Source organism: Zonotrichia leucophrys, chromosome 2 (assembly GCF_028769735.1).
Source record: "Zonotrichia leucophrys gambelii isolate GWCS_2022_RI chromosome 2, RI_Zleu_2.0, whole genome shotgun sequence".
Taxonomy (NCBI): Eukaryota; Metazoa; Chordata; class Aves; order Passeriformes; family Passerellidae; genus Zonotrichia; species Zonotrichia leucophrys.
In genome coordinates, this window is record NC_088171.1 from 47,430,822 (window position 1) to 47,447,363 (window position 16,542).

Sequence of the window (16,542 nt, forward strand, 5' to 3'; positions counted from 1 at the left end):
AGCTTTTAGTTGGCCTATGTGGAGGTCAAATGTATTTACTTCCTTCTCATGTATTTGTGTCTTTAGGTTGTGTCTACTTTTCTATATTGAGTTTTATAAATCATGGAGACAAGCCATAGCCAAACAGAACAATTTGAGTCGTAGCCCAAGAGTCTTGAATCTTCCAAGAACATTTTTCTTCTATAGAGTAAGGTTGGTTGCACTTAGACAAAACAAACAAACAAACAAAACCACCAAACAAAACAACAACAAAAAGAAATAAAAAAAGAAAATACTCTTATTGTCTGATCCAAATGTGAACTCATCCACCCATCCCTGTATCACATAAGTAGTTTTCAGCAGATAGCCTAAAAGTACGTTCTCATATTTTCTGCTTTTATTGAGCACAGGATTCAAATACAGTTTGACATTGCCAGGCTTCTCACTGACAGAACCTGACAGTTGCAATGGCTGGACTGATCTTCAACAACTGTGTAGGGGTACAGCAGTTTGCTTTTTTTTGCCTTCATCAAAAGTGGATAAGGTGATATCAGAGCTAACAGATATGATAATAATAACAACATTTTCAGCTGGACAGACTGGAAAGAGAGTCAGTCAACAGCATTTAGCACTGAAGTGGTAAGGTGTTCTACTATTTCAGGAACAGTCCCAACTAAAGGATATTATTATGCCATGATCTCAGTATCTGACAAAGAGGAACTTTATGTTACATAACACTGATCAAATGCTTGTCCTTCTGTCCTAGATTTTATCATTTTTAGAAAGCCCTGTGGCAAGAGAGATGTTTCTGCTCCCTTACAGAACCATTTCTAATCCACCTCCGCAAATGTTTCAGGACAAAGGCCTTACTGTGCTGCCATAGTAGTATGTTCCTTTTCTCCATGTTAAAAAGTTGTTGCACAGATTGATATTTCTATGCAAAATAAGTGTGACAAATCAGCATCAGAATTTCTAAAAACAAAATAAGGTTCTCCTCCTGTCAACATAAGGTAACTCTTAATCCCTCACATGCCCATGGCAAAAAAACCACCCCACCAACCACTCAAAATCCCAATCCAATGGCAGTGTAGTCATGTGTTGAGATCTGATTGGAATAGATACATTGTTAGGTGTAGAATCCATAATTAAAATAAGATTATGAATCTATTCCTACTTTTCTCACAACTGTTACATCTCATTTGAAGAAGTCACCAAAGGAAAGAAAAGGGATTTTATTTCCAGGGTTGGAAACTTCTTAGCACATATTTCCTAGCACAGCAAACCTGCCTTGATTTCCTCCAGGATTTATATTTTAGTGAACACACATTGCCACAACTGTCAGAACAAAACCTACAAATGTGCTTTTATAACTAGACTTGTTCCTGGCCTTGAGATAAAATTGCAAGTTCTCCTCACTGCTGAGAGAGCATCAGTCTTTTTTTTTGCAGCAACATTACTCACCATCAAGGACCATTTTAGAAACTGCAAGTGATGTTAAATATGACATGTAGCATTTGCTATTTGCATGACTTTACCCTTTTCATGGTGAGTTGAGTTAATGCCAGCCCTGCACACAGGAGGAAGCTGGCTCTAATGGGGTGCATATGTGCGGTGGGAGAGTGATGGCCTGATATAATTATCATTATCACTGATAGCACTTTCTATTTCCCTCAGTGATGCTTATACCTGGGCATCAATATAGTTTGGTTTTGCACATGAAAGTGAATTGATGGGAATGTAGGAAATTCCTGTCCAGACAGACCCACCTTTTTTTTCCTTACCCAGCAGTGAAGAAATGCTTCAAAGCACACTTCAAAGAGCGTTTGTAAGCCTCATAATGGACAGCTCTGCAACAACCTGCTCATAGTGCCAATTTAGCTTTATGTTCTGGCAGTAAGTGGTTGGTACTTTAATGACCCAATCATTCAAAGCACTTATCTGTGCTCAAACTTTGAATAACCTCCTTTGCTTCAATGGGGCAACATGCATGCTGACTTCTAACCACAGGCTTAAATGGTTTCCTGGGCCAGGGCCAAAAAGTTCAGCATCTGGCAGGATCAAATATTAAACCTTGTGATATTTTGTATTTCTTCATTATTTCTACACATAGATCTATTTTATGATCGTGCTGCTATCTACTGCTAGAAAATCATACCAGTTAAGGCTTTTTGAAGGCTTTTGTTTTGAGGCTTTAGAAGAATTTCTTTCTATTGATTTCCTATGTCAATGTAGTAATTTCTTCCATCACTTTGCAATTTCCTACTCTATTTTATTTGCTGTTATTGTTAAAACAAAGGGATGTAGTGGTCTTGTTTTTTTTTCTTTTGCACTGGTAAAGTAGGAAATAATTTCAGTGAATTAACAGTTTCTAGCTATAGTAGTTTTAAACTGGGTTAAGTTCACATTTACACTGTCCTGACTTTATAGCTGTGGAGGTAATCCACAATCCTGGTGTGGCTGTTCTCAGTTATTAAACCCTCAATTGCTGTAGCTCATTATAAAACTGTGATAGCAGTGTATCAGAATAAAAACACCTGTAGCCCAAATCAATATAAATAATTTGCTGCAAGAGTTTGTAAATGACAAGGAAAAAATTAATTTTTTTTCTATTTTCACAATAGCTTTAATAAGCTGTATTAACAAGGAAAAGCAAATTAAGACTATAGAAAGTGATGAAGAAAAGATAATGAGGAAAAATTTTTTTTAATATTTAGTGCAAGTATTCAGCTTCTTTAACAAGTATCCCTGAATGGCTTTCAAAACCCACTGAAAAAACTTGATTGGGCTCTACAGAATATGAATCAAAACTCAGAAGTAGATATGTACTGATGCCGTTCTGCAGTTAAAATTTCACTGTGTCTTGAAGGGACTGAAATAAATTAGTAGAGTTTGGAGGAAAATATATTATCCCATCTTAGGCATCTGAATGTTTTCTAGTTTGGGTGTAACTATGCAGGTGTTTGAACTCCACCATGTTGAATATACAGCCCTGACTTTCTTCATATTGGTATGCATCAGGGATAACTTTAGTGGAACTTATAGGATAGTAACTATATCAAATGACATGTTTGGGGTTTTTTTATTTGTTCATTTCAATTAAATGGTACCCTGCAAGTTATGAAGGGAAAGAGAAGCTGCAGGGAGAATTGCAGAGTGTATCACATTTATTAGAAGCCAATAATGTATGGGTGGGTTACATGACATATTTTATATGCAATTTATGGAGAATGCTCTGTAGTGTCAAGAGCATTACGGCAGAATGTTTACATCTTAGTGTTTAGAATGGCTTTGCTTACTTGTGCTAAATTTTTGATAGATTTCACTCGAGGTGCATTAAGGTAAAATGATACTTATTTAAAATTTTCCTGAATTTTTGTCTTCATCAGGATGTCTCAGTTTATGTCTTTGTTGAATTTGAATTTTTTATGTAGTTTAATGTCTCACAAAATCGCAAACGGTGCAGTAACCTTCCCATTGCTTGTCTTTGAGTATCCGTACAGTATTTGTAAGAATATTGTACTAATACAATTTTGTAAAAGTAGAATTGTGATGAGTATGTTTTTAAAGACACTATTAAGACACCCCTATAAACAGAATATTTATTATCTTTATGCAGATAAATATTGATGCCTTGTTATTTCATAGCTGTCAGCAAAACTTGTTATGATTTGAAAGGTCTGACTCAGAAAAGCAGCATGTCCTATACAATGGTTGATACTGTGTTCTCCTAAGAATTTAAATACTTTTATTTCTTGGGTTGGGAGGAAGGAGCCATGCAAACTCTTTTCTTTACTTTAACCTGTGATTAGGGAGATGGAATTTTGGCACCCTTGGTTCAGCTGGTGAGCCATTCATGTGGTACTGCTTGTCCACTGCTATTTGTCTGTTTTCTCACTGGTGAAACAGAAATGATGATGCTTTACAAAAATCACAGGAACTTTCGGAAAGAAATCCACTGATCTGTGTTTGAGCAAGGCTGCTGTTAATGCCCATTGGGCTCCAGATCAGTCCTTACAATTGTCAGCTGTTTTTATGCTTTTCTCTTTGCCGAGAGCAGCTGGTTCTGCTTCTGAAAGTGTAAATAGGTCATGACCCCAAACAGCCAGGACTGAGAGCAAACCTTGCTCTACCCTGAGCAAGAAGAGTTTCTTTGATGTGTTTCTTCTTCCTGGAAGGAGGAGATGAGAGGATGAGGAGAGCACAGAAGGTAAGAGATTTGGAACTTTCCTGGAAATTCATAGGACTTCTGTGCTGCATCCTCTGTAGCTGTGGGAGTCCTTGCTCAGTCTGAACTAACTAAATTCATGTGAAGCCCCCAGTGACAGGCTGCTTCAATATCACAAGACACTGAATGTTCATTTTGGGATGTGCAGGCTGGTCCCTTCAGACTCTCTTCCATTACTGAGGTGTGAGGGCAATGCAGACATGGCAAGGGCAGTACTTCAAAGGCTCTGTGATCAGGCCCTGCATGCTCCTTGTGCTTGGTGATGACTCACTTGGTCACACACAACTTCCACCCCAGAATAACCACTCAGTGGTCACAGGGATTACATATTATTTTCCCCACCCATTTGGGACGCAGCCTTTTCACCAAAAATGCTGCAGTATGAATTCCCATTCAAAACAATGTGCATTTATGGATTTTATCCTCACTTTTCTCTTTCCAGGCTTCACTTGGCTCCTGGTGAGATCAAGCATATAAACAATCAACATTTTGTCTCTGCCCAGTGTAGAGTTTACAGACTGACTTTTTGCAGAACACTTGCACCGTTTGTGAAGGCAAAGTATGGGTGTCATGGGCACCTCTAGCAGAGCACTTTGTGGGCTCCTCCACTTCTACTGTCTTGTTCATTTGGGCAGCCTGTGCCTTGCCCATCACAGCAGTAATCCTTTCCTCCCTCCTGTGTGACCTTTTCTGAGCTGAGCAGCTTGTGACACTCTTTTTTTTCATAAAAATGCTCAGAGAGAAAAATCTTATTTAAGAAAAGTATGGAAGAGCTTACATGGAGAACTAGAAAAAAGTGTGGCTGTTTTCCATTTAAACAGTCTCTAAATTAATTTATTTCAGGCTATTTGCTTAATTCAGACTAATAATTGAAGTACTTTTCTCATCATTTACAGTTCATCATTAATTCATCTTTAATGTTTGAGAGTATTGATAATAATTGTTTTTGCAATTAAACCATACTGACACACTAGTAATCCTCATTTAGGATTTTTAACTGGTGCATAATTTCTGTGTTTATGGTTGTGTACTGCGGTTAGCACATGTTAAATTTGCCCTAGTAAGACAATGCTTTGTCTTCAGTTTTATTCATCCTGTTTTATTTAGTACATCTGGAAATCAGGCTCAACATCACTGTTATTTCCCCATCTCCTTCCAGTGTTCACTTACACAACACAGTGTTTTGTAATGCAGTTTCTCCCCCAAGTGTCTATCCCAATCTGTGGTCTGTATATAACTTTACATGGATAGATAATGCATTTCTAGGACTAGATAAATACTGTTTCAACATTCCAGAGGTGAAATAATTTATGGGACAGTTGACAAAATTTAAATAATTTATGTCTTTTTTTAAAAGATGGAAAGAGAGTAGCAATTTTTGTTGCTATTTTCTGAATGTACAGCAGATGGTGCTTAACAAATATGCTTTACAACCAATGTCTGAAAACAGCTAAGCCTAGCAACTTGAATTTTAATGATACTTCCCAGTCTTTTCAAATAGTGGAGTGTGGAGAGCCTGGTTCAAACATGGCTTAAAGAAAGAGGCCATGAAGGTATTCAGCTAATGGAAAAATAAAAGGCTGCTGTAAAGCAGCAGTTCCCAGGCTTGATTCTGTAAATAATTAGGTTCTCAGCCACCTTTTATATAAACAACAAGATTCTCAGACCGTCTTCTCAATAACAGGCAAACATTCTGTCCTTGGCTGCTCTGGGAACAGATGGCCGCTCTGGGAACAGGTATGAAGGTTTTGAGAACTTTTCATATCACGGTGAGAACACTGATCTTGGTTTCAATAAACTAACTTCAGGTATTGTAAACAAAAGGAGGAGCTGAACTTTTCTCTGTAGCCTATCGTGAGCTCGGATTTTGCAATATGCATGAAATGAATTAACACTGTTTTAAAAGGTGTCTGATTTGATCAATAAACCGAAGTCAATGCTGATCAACAAGGATGGGTCGTCTACCTTCAATAGTGGAGTTTGAATGGAAGGCCCCCAACAGGATTGACTTACATCAATGTACAATGTTTGAATGAAAGGGATATAACAACAGCTCTTCAAAAAACATCTCTTGTATGCTATAAGGAACTATATATTTTGAAAGGAATTAGGCATTAGCAGGATTATTGATCTTGATCATTGCCCGTTTCCTCCAGGCTCATCGTAGTTCACTTAACTAATGGGAAGGATCCAAGCCCCCAGGTACTTCTTTCCACATGGACAAAAAGAGGTGAAGAGAATGGTGTGATGAGACCTAGTCTGATGTCCCCAAACTCTCATTCACACACCTGTCAATGAGAGAAGATACTTTTTCTTCTGTTACCAACAGATGATCTTGTGCTGTGGTTCTGGGTAAGCCTTTCTTAGTGTGGGTGGGACCTGTCTCAGGACTATGCAAGAATTTGCATCACTGTTTCCACTCTTGGTGTCTTGTTAGCAAGATAACGAAGTTGCTGCATCTCTGAGGTGCTGTTTACATTCTGCAATGTCAAAACCTCAGGATTTATCTCTAATAAGGCAGCTGTCATGATAAAGAAACACAAGCTATCATGAGCCAAGGGAATAATATGAAGGGGGGCAATGAGTCAGAGAGCTAAAAAGAATTTAATGACATGCTTAGTAAAGTTTTAACTTATCGTTATTATTTTTAGGCCTGATTTTTTCTTCCAAAAGAATGATAATTTCTTTTTAAATGTGCATTTTTAAAATTACTGATTAAAGGGCTCACAATTAATGTCTCAGAGAGGGAAATTCCTCCTGCACAAGCACTTATAAGGTATGAAGAGCAGGAATACAAACATTTAAACCAGTCTAGAGCAGTGGTGTATCAACTCCAACCTTGTTGGGTGAGTTCTGAAGCCTGAAGGGTACTTGGCTGCAGATTCTGGGCTGTAGAGACAGCCAGCCAGCCATGCAAAACCCATTGGGAAGACATTTCATGCTCACATAATCAACCTAAAATCTCTGGAGTTACTCTAATTTTCAGATGCCCTGCTTGCCTGCTAAATAGGCAGTTATGCCACAGTGCTGCCCCAATTTCTTTATAGAGTCAAAGCTTGATTCCCTACTAGAACTGAGGCTGTCCATAGGAAAACAATAGATCTTATGTGCAGCTGTGGGGGATGCAGTCCATATCCTTGCCTACAGAAGTTTTAAAGGCAAGCCAGCCTTTAAGTCAAGTTAATGCAGCTGCAGGCCAAGTGCCGGTGTTAAGACTCCTTTAAGAGCTTAAGCACATGAGTTGGGTGCTTTTCCAACACATCTGCATAGGGATGCACATGATGACCTGCCAGTTGGACTTGAGTGTAGAAGTCCCACATCTGCAGTAGATTTACTAGGATTCAAACCCACAGTGATTTCAAATACAGACCTGATCAGATTAACTTTGAAAAATACATGGTGCCGTGAGACGTTATGAATCATACCTACTAGTCCATATGGGGAAGAAAAAGCATCAGCTTTGCTGTTTAAAACAAGCCAGAATCCAGGTTTTAGCACAAAGGTGAGTGGTCCATTAGTGACTCAGATCTCCTGAGACCTGAGTGGAAAAGCTGCCATCAATTCAGCAAAGAGGCTGAAGATCTACCGGGACTGTACATGTGCAAGCCCTGTGAAGGGGCCCTTGTTCCTTGCTCCGGGGCAGAGGAGGGAATGAGAATTCATCTCTCTGGCACACGACGGCACGATTGTTTATGGGCAATGGGAAATGATGTGAATTTATCTGAGGTGCTGCCAAAGAGAAATGGCCAAATTCTCTCTGAAACCTTTATAATACCAGACAATTAAAGGAGCCTCTGTTTCCTGATCCTAAGAACGTTTCTTAGAGGAGTAAGTGATTGCAGCCAAGATTGCTGGGAGCCTGTGTGCAGCTCAGTGTCTGTTTAAGCACCATCTGCAGCTGTTGGCCCACCTTCCCCTTTTGTTTAGATTTCTATTCTCCACAGGCTGTTGTAAGCAGATCACAGCGCTGCTGAGGCAATAATCAATACTGCTCTCATTTTAACTCTCTTGCCACTGAGAAAGCCAAGTCTAATATTGAAGTTTCTAAAAACAAACTTGGGCAACAGACTCCATTGTTTAAGTTGCTACTTCATTGCAATTACAAAGCTGTAGGAAAAAGATTAATTGATATATTAATCTGTCACAAATTTACAGCATCTACTCCCCTTTCATCAATTCCATTTTGTAGAGTACTGGGTAAATGCCAAAGCAGACTGTAAAAGAAATATTTTATAGGCTTCAGAAAGGAACTGTGATTTACCCAGTACTGAAAAGGGTGTGCTCTCAGGCATGGAGTCAGGTCAGCCCAAGTGGGTGTGCACATGTGTGTTGCATGTGTACCTTCAGTTGGGATGGGGGAAGGCAGAGAAGCAGGACTGCTGTGACTGTATCATATGATGTAGGATGCATTGTCCATTTTCATGGTGAAGGCTGATTCTCTTCCTCAGATCAGAATATTCCTTTTTGGTATGGATAATTGCAGTGTTTCCTTACTGTGAGTACTTAAGCCAAAATCCTCCTGGCTACTTCTGTCCCTACCACAGTCAGTAATGTCTTCCTGAGAGCTGAACAGAAATGCAGATTTGGCTCTCCACAAACCTCCTTCACAGGATGGTTAATACTAAAATAACATTAGAAAAACCACTAAGCAAATCCCTGAAGGAGCTAAAAGGAACAATTTTTACTGCTGAATCTACTAGTACCTGATCAGAAATCGTATTCTAATATTTCATATTTAGGAAATTTCAAAGTTGCCATTCATCTAAAGGGAGGTGTATTCAGTACCACAGTTTCCAGTGGGGAAAAAAAAAATTAAAAGTGGAACCAAGGTAGTTTGCAGCATCACTTTCAGTCTAAAATTTGTCCCCTTGGCCAGGAAAGAGTATGCCCAGATACAATGAGAGGGGAAGAGCTTGGCTGCAGGTGCAATTTAGAAAGATATAAAAGGTGTCCTGTTATTTACAAGATTGGTCTCTATAATGCTTGCCTAAATGTAGCTAGAGTTCACAAGTTTACCCTATTCTCTCAAAAGTGGAAATGGTAATGTGGAGTTGAGTGTAATAAGGGTGTTCTCAAGAGCAGAAGGTATTGTGCCATATAATTTAAAGTTTTAAGAGCTGCTGTTTCTTGCGCTTGGGTTTCACTCTACCACTGTGAACTGCACCAAGCAAACACAAAAATGTGACTTCGTCAGGGAAGGTAAGTAAGTGTGAACTCCAAAAGATTTGGAGATGTATGATAGGAATAAATTCTTACATCTACTTTTAACACTGAACTGGCTCTTGGGGTGTTCTGTAAGGCTGTAGGTAGCTGCAATTCAACCTACACCCAAGTTCAGCTCTCAGTGGCACTAAAAGGGACTTTTAGTTAATTGTGACATTTAGGTAATGCCATGTACTTTTTATACAGAGAAAAGAGAAAGTCAATTACACATCTTTGTTTAATTTCTCTTTGATCAACAGAAATCCCTGTCCCAAGGCACAGAGTGCAATGGTTAAGGTCTGAGCAGAAACTCTGTGGTAGGTCCTTTCAAACTGGCAGCAAGGGGCACTGGCTTCATTGCGGTTGTGTGTGACTGGAATCTGAAAGTGAGTGAACAGCAGAGGCAATGTGGGAGCAAGACTGAAGAGAAATCTTGACTGAATTGTGTTTAAAATAACTGCTTTCTGCTATGTGTGTTTGTAAACAAGACTACAGAATCGAAAACAGCAACTCCTTACTCCAGTCAGAAAAACATGTCCTACACAACCAATTTCCAAGAAAATTCCTGTTGTGGCTAACTGCATATGGATTAGTACTTACAAAAGCAGGTGTTTAGATTTGATGTTTAGTAGCATAAATTCACATAATATGTTTCTTGCACAGCTCTAATAACACGAGATACTCTACCAGCCTGTATCAGCTGACACATTCCTTTGGCTCCTCTCATTGGTAACCAGCAAACCATCCAGGGCCCTGTCTACATCTCATAGATACACCTGCCCTGTCAAAACAGTCATCTTCTTCCTGGAAGCTGTACATTATGATTAGGAATCATTAGAAGAACAATAGATCCAGGGATCTGATGTTTCACGTGGCTCCTATGACTCTCCCAAGCACAGACTGAAGGGCTTCCCTTCATAAGGAAAGGAAAACTTGTCCTTTATTTTTTGGAATGGTCTCTCATCAACTCCCATTGCTCATTGACTGCTGTGGCTGTGTTTACTGGCTGTGATTCAGTTTCACAGGAGGAAGATGGAAGAGCAGCTCACTCAGATGAATGCTATGAAGTGTCCACTGTGAGTCTGAAATTATTGTACCGTGCTCTATGGAAAGACCCTAAAGAAATGTGTCCAGACCCTTCATTTGCAGTGATCTATAAGCAGGACAATGAATAGGATAGAAACAGATGTCTTTAAGATAACTTTCCAAAATAAAAAAAGGCCTACAGTTTTGAGAAAAGTCAGAGTTACTTGTCAAATAATCTATTTGCATAAATCAGTAATATTGACTCCTCCTGACATTTCCTGACTTAAGGAACTGGATTCCATTTGGAAGGAAAACAGATACAAATCCATCTTTAAAGCAGCCCAAACAACAAGGCAGTATCTGGACACTTGTCTGATGAAAACTTAATTGAAAAATCCATCTTATACTGCTGTGGGACTGACTCTACAGAGGCTCTGTAGGCAGCTCTGAATCAGAATCGGGAAATTTAGGTCCCGCTCCAAAGCTGCTCTCTTTACATGTCCCTGCAGCTATACCACACACATGCAAAGTACAAACCTCAGGTTATTGTCAAACCTGAGCTCTTGACTAAAAATGTTAACCTAATAACTATTTAATGTATATATACTATTCTATCTCAAATTCACTCATTCTTGTATTGTGGTACTTCCCACACTCATCTACTTTAACTCCTGAGGTATAGGTGGCCACTGAATCTTAGTATGTATTGTATAGGTGGCCTTTGAGCCATAGTAAAATATATGTATTGTATAAGTGGCCTATGAGTCTCAGTAAAATCTATGTATTGTATAAGTGGCCTATGAGTCTCGGTAAAATATATGTATTGTATAAGTGGCCTTGCCCCAATCCTAGTTGTTCTAAATGGGCTGCAGCTGTGATGTCCTTAACTGGGTGGCAGCTGTGGCTAATGAAGATAACTGGGATAACAGGGGGTGGGCTGGCTGGTCAGGGAGAGCTTTGGAGGAGTTCTGATGAAGTGCTGTGTGTGAGAAAATCACTCAGAAGGTATGGGATTCTAGAAATATGACAATAGCAATATGATAGCAGCACTGAGGCTCTTCTAGACAGTCCAGAAAGTCTAATTCTAGACAGCTTAGTGAAAAAGGGGACAAAAGCTTTTCACAATTGAGGGAAATTCCATGAGAAGAGATTCCTGAAAATTTTTTAAAAGCAATGTCTAAAACCTAGGACATGCCAAGTGTTTATCTCCAGAGAGGAATGAAAAAAAATATTAGAGTGATATGAAATATTGACTGCAAACACTTTGTAAATACATTTCCTCCTGTAATTGTATGGGCAAGCTTAACTGAAGCTCTGCACAGCAGCTACATTTTTTTGTAGGAATTTGTAACAATGCTGTATTGATAAATTACCTGCACCAAGAGGAAATAAACCAGAATAATTTTCAGTTGAACCATAAGCCACTGATAGTGGGTTACTAAAAAGCTATATACATTGTTTATAGCATTTAAAACAAAAAAAAGAAGGTTTTCTTAATTGTTATTTTGAAGACAAGTAGCTTTGTAAATTACTCTTTGCAGATTGTTTTCATTGTCTGTATACAAGAATTTCATAGCCATGTATTTGATTATACAAATAATTTGATTAGAATGGAGTTAAAATGAATTTCTAAAATACAGTTCCTTCATGAATTTGATTTTAAGGTTTCCTTTACTCACTGTATAGAATGAACAACAGAAATGAAATTTTAGATGGATAATTTAGATGAAGATTTTATCTATACAAACTGCCTTTATTAGATGCGAAGTATCAAAAGTTTTCCTCTGAATAATAAAAGGCCATTTAAGTTATTCATAAACCAATTAGTTCTTAACAAGTGGTAATTGTCAAGGGGAAAAAATCGCAATAACTCCTAACAGATTAAAGTTTAACCCTTGCAGGTTTTTTTGAGAATTGTTTTAATTCACAAAAGATGAATAGATAAAGAGATTTTGCTTTGAAGACAGTAAGCTGGGGTAATCTATTTTGAGGTCTCTATTTTCAGCTGTACATCAAGTGTGTGTTTTTCTTTGAGGAATGTTGGGCCTGGATGGCCGCGTCCCCAGGAGCAGCAGCTCCCAGCCTGGGAAGCGTTTCACTTCAGGGATTCCTTCAGCAGACAAAGGGAGGCTACAGGCAGCACAGCAAATCAGGAGGGCTCTGAAGGAAGGAGCTGCCAGCAGAGCTGCCTGGTGGCTGTGTGAGTCAGACGAGGTGTGCACATCTCCCTCTGTCAGATGGAACCGGCGGCGGTGCCCGGCCGTGTGTCCAGGAACATCCACCTGGAGCAACAACAGGGCACCTACTGCTGCTGGCTTCATACAGGGCAGCTTGTGTTTCCACTGTCTCTTCACACAGAACTGCTTCTCCCTGCTGTGCCAAGACTTGCCTTTTTTCTCCCCACCTGCCCTCAGAGTTAAAATTCATCTCCTCTCTTGATTATTGCCATCTGTTTTGTTGCAATCTCCATCAGGGTATGCAGAATAATTACCAGGCTCATTTTCTGCTGGTCTGAAAAGACAAGTGGTTTCTCCCAGCATACTGAGAAATCCTCTGTCCTGTGGAGTTCAACTGCTTCTATTTGAAGGCCCTGGCAAGAAATTAATGAAGCCTCTTTTACTAAAGTTTTCAGCTGGAGGGAATATTTTTAAAATTCTGATCATGCTGAATAAAACTCAGTCTTCACTCTGAGGGTTTTTTCTCTTCTGTTTCCCTGTGTATTTAGAGGCTTCTTGGTCAACTTTTCCATCTGCCTTTGTGTGTTTCTGCTGCTGATAATGACTGAAATTTGGAGTTTGAATGGATGCCTCAGAGGGAAGAAGACTGAGCCTCTTTCTAGAGAATATTATTGCAGTTTTAGTTTGGAGTGTTTTGACCAACAGTTGTAAAACTGCCAGCTACAGCACATGTTGATTTTCTTTCAGCTCAGGGTCACTGGGAATATGTACAATGATGCTCTCCTTAAGGGGGAAAAGAAAGGATTTTGGGATACAGAAGAGCAAGTTTTGCATAAGTGCTTCTGTGGAGGTGAAGGGGTATTACAGCATTCAATGTGACTCATTTTATTAGTCAAAAGCCTCCAGCAGGATGAGCTGCTAGGAATAGCAAAATGTCTCAAGTAAAGGGAAAAAATGGCTTCCAGAATGAAAACAGAACATTCCTTATAAACCATCCCCATTTGATATAAAGTTGTTGGAATATGTACAGTTAGTGTGTACATGTGTAGCACATAGCATAAAACAAGGATTCTGTAAAAATACTACACCTATGTATTAACCATTTATTAACTCATCATGATTACAAGAATACAAGAAATTCAGAGTCTGAAATTACACTTTATTTGCAATAGGAAAAGAAGGACTCAGTATGGCCTATTTAACTTGGTGCAGAATAAATTTTAATTTTGGATTAATCTCTCTGGGAATAGTTTTTTAATTCTCTTTAGCATCTGTGATTTGCATTAATATATGCAAAGCATTGTAACAGCGTATTCTACCCAAAACCAATTCTCTTCAAAACTCAATGCTCCATTTTGAGAAAGGGAATTACCTTTTGTTTTAATAAAAATCCCTAAACATTTTTTTTAACCCACAGTAATCTAGACTTTACAGCAAAATACACAAAATGTCTAGAAATACCAATTTTAGAAGTTTTCATTTTGCCTGTAATTAATTCCTTCACAATGTATGCATATATGCTGGTTGCACTGGAGGGTTACTGAGAGTATCTATGTGTGTATGCATATGTATATTTAACTATTTTCTACTTATTCTGTGCAAATGGCGCATCATGCTATTCTTTCTTTTTTCATAAAACCCGCAAGTGACTGTGGCACCTGGGGACATGGTTTGATGGTAACATGGCAGTGCTACATTAACAGTTGGACTCAATGATCTTGGAGGTATTTTCCAAACTTAACTGTTCTGCAATTCCATAATTATTTCACATTTCCTGATATCCAGAAATCTTTTTTCCTGTTAGTGTGGAAACACTTTCATGTTTTTTTCAGATTTCAGTATATGGTCAGCTGGTACCCTGCTGTAGATTACTGGATCATGAAGAAGAATTTCAGAAACATTTCAAATACCTTGTGGGGACGGTGCCCTGCTTTTCTTTTGTCTATTTAAGTATTTTCTTCAGATTTGAATCTGTCTTAACTGCATAGATGTCATCAAAAGGTCAGAAGAATGGCTATTTGGAAAGGTGAAATGCTCTATTTAAGGCTGTATCACCTTTCTTTACATATTTTTGCTTGTTAAGCTTGGTTTCTGTGACTGAATTCATAGTCATGTTAACATTTCCCACACTTAGCTGAAAGAGCCCCACGGCCTGTAATTAATGGGAAATGCTATAAATGTCACCACTTTGCTCATGAAACAGTTCTATTTTTACTTGATTCTTGACATTCAGATTCGTTAGCATGCTGACTTTTGTTTTACAACATTTCTTGTTTTACAGCTAACACAGCATCTCAGCTGTGCAGGCTAAATGGCAAATACATTTTCATAGATTGGACAAATGCAACTTAGAATAATCTTCTCTGTGGTCAACCACATTTTCATTGTTATCAGATTACTGGGACTTTTTTAGTCACTTTGACTGTAAGTTTAAGTTTATTTTTCTTCTGGTCTTGTAGTCTCTGGAAATGAGACCAATTTTCCCCAGTTTTGGACATGGGCAGAGCAATGCCTTCCTCTTGCACGTGAGGAGTGCAAAAGCCCAGTAGCATCTGGATACAGAGAAGCATAACAAAAATTAAAAAGCCAGTTTTCAAAACCTTTGGTTTTCTTGTGCAGATACTTTCATAACAATTTGAGAAGTGCAAGTACAGAAATGTAACAGTTTATGTGTCTTTCAGCATGAAATTGTTATTCTTGGAAAAAAGATGATCTAGGTATTATGGTCCTGTTCTGATGTCTGATGACTAATGAAGGATAAATCCTGAATTAGGATAATTGAAGATCCAATCTGGGTTGGATTTTAGAAATCATTCTCACTCAAAATCACTCATTACAGTGATTTTCCCCTTCTGTTTATTTTGTTTCTCTTGTAAAGGTTTTAAACTCCAGTTGTGCCACTTTGCCCACAGACTATATAAGATATTAAATACAGCAGTTTTCTGTCATAGTTAAGGCTTGATCTTCTCTTCCTCTTGTATGGCTATTTGCTTTCTAAAGCAAAGTTTTTTGGTTCCACATTTTAATTTTGGTGTCCTCTTATTTTACATGAGCAGGTAAACTGTGCTGTTTCTTCCCTCAAAGATAACTGGAAGAGAAAGATTGCATTTGTATTTGGAATTGTGGCTGAGACAGCTACGTTAGCAACTCACCTGGAATAAGGATACTATCAATGACTGGAGTATTATTGCCATCTCATATTCAGAAAAAAAGGAGTGTGAGGGAGGTTCCAGCACCAATGCCTTCATAGGGGCTGATCCATGGTGGGTTTATGGCTCTGCAAACAATAATGTAGAATACAGAGTCCTTGAAGGTGAGGAGATGGGTGTAAGGCACAAAAAAATAAGGGACTAGCAGCAGCCCAGAGAAAACAAGACTGTTTCCTCATCAGTATATTTAGAGATTTTTTTTTCCCAAAAAAATTTTGAAGGAGATCACACAAACCTCTGAGCTTCTTAAACAAGCTGCTTCAATCTTAAGTAGCTTCTCTATGATGAGATAATAGTGTGCTAGCTCTGAAATGTAGAACATGAATATGCTCTTGATACAGCTATTTTTATAAAGTAGCACATAATTTTTCCCATTCTAAAAACATGTATTAAACCCTTCAAAACTGAACGTCTTTTAAGATGACATTTTAAATTATTCAATCAGCTGGAAAGTTGTTTTCAACAGAACTTGTGGTTTAAAACACAGGAACAATGCAATGTATTCATAAATAACTTGCTGCCATTGCTTAATCTGGTAGTGATTTACATCCAGAAGGTTCCTCTCTGTTCATGGTGTGCATTTCCAATTCTTCTTCTATTAGAGGAGCAAAAAGAAGCTAAATTTTGACTCAGAAAGTATATAAAATGATCACACAAATCAATGCAATGCTTTCAATTAGTGTTTCTAATTCTGCACCACTTTTCTCATAATTTTCTCTTAATG

General features: G+C 38.4%; 1 long non-coding RNA gene across 1 annotated transcript; it reads left to right on the forward strand.

Moving 5' to 3' along the window:
* Positions 1-11,375: 11,375 nt before the first annotated feature.
* Positions 11,376-13,844, forward strand: LOC135443134 (uncharacterized). The gene is made up of 2 exons (XR_010438830.1): positions 11,376-11,437; positions 12,468-13,844. It is a non-coding gene; the product is annotated as an uncharacterized LOC135443134 (long non-coding RNA).
* Positions 13,845-16,542: the final 2,698 nt, after the last annotated feature.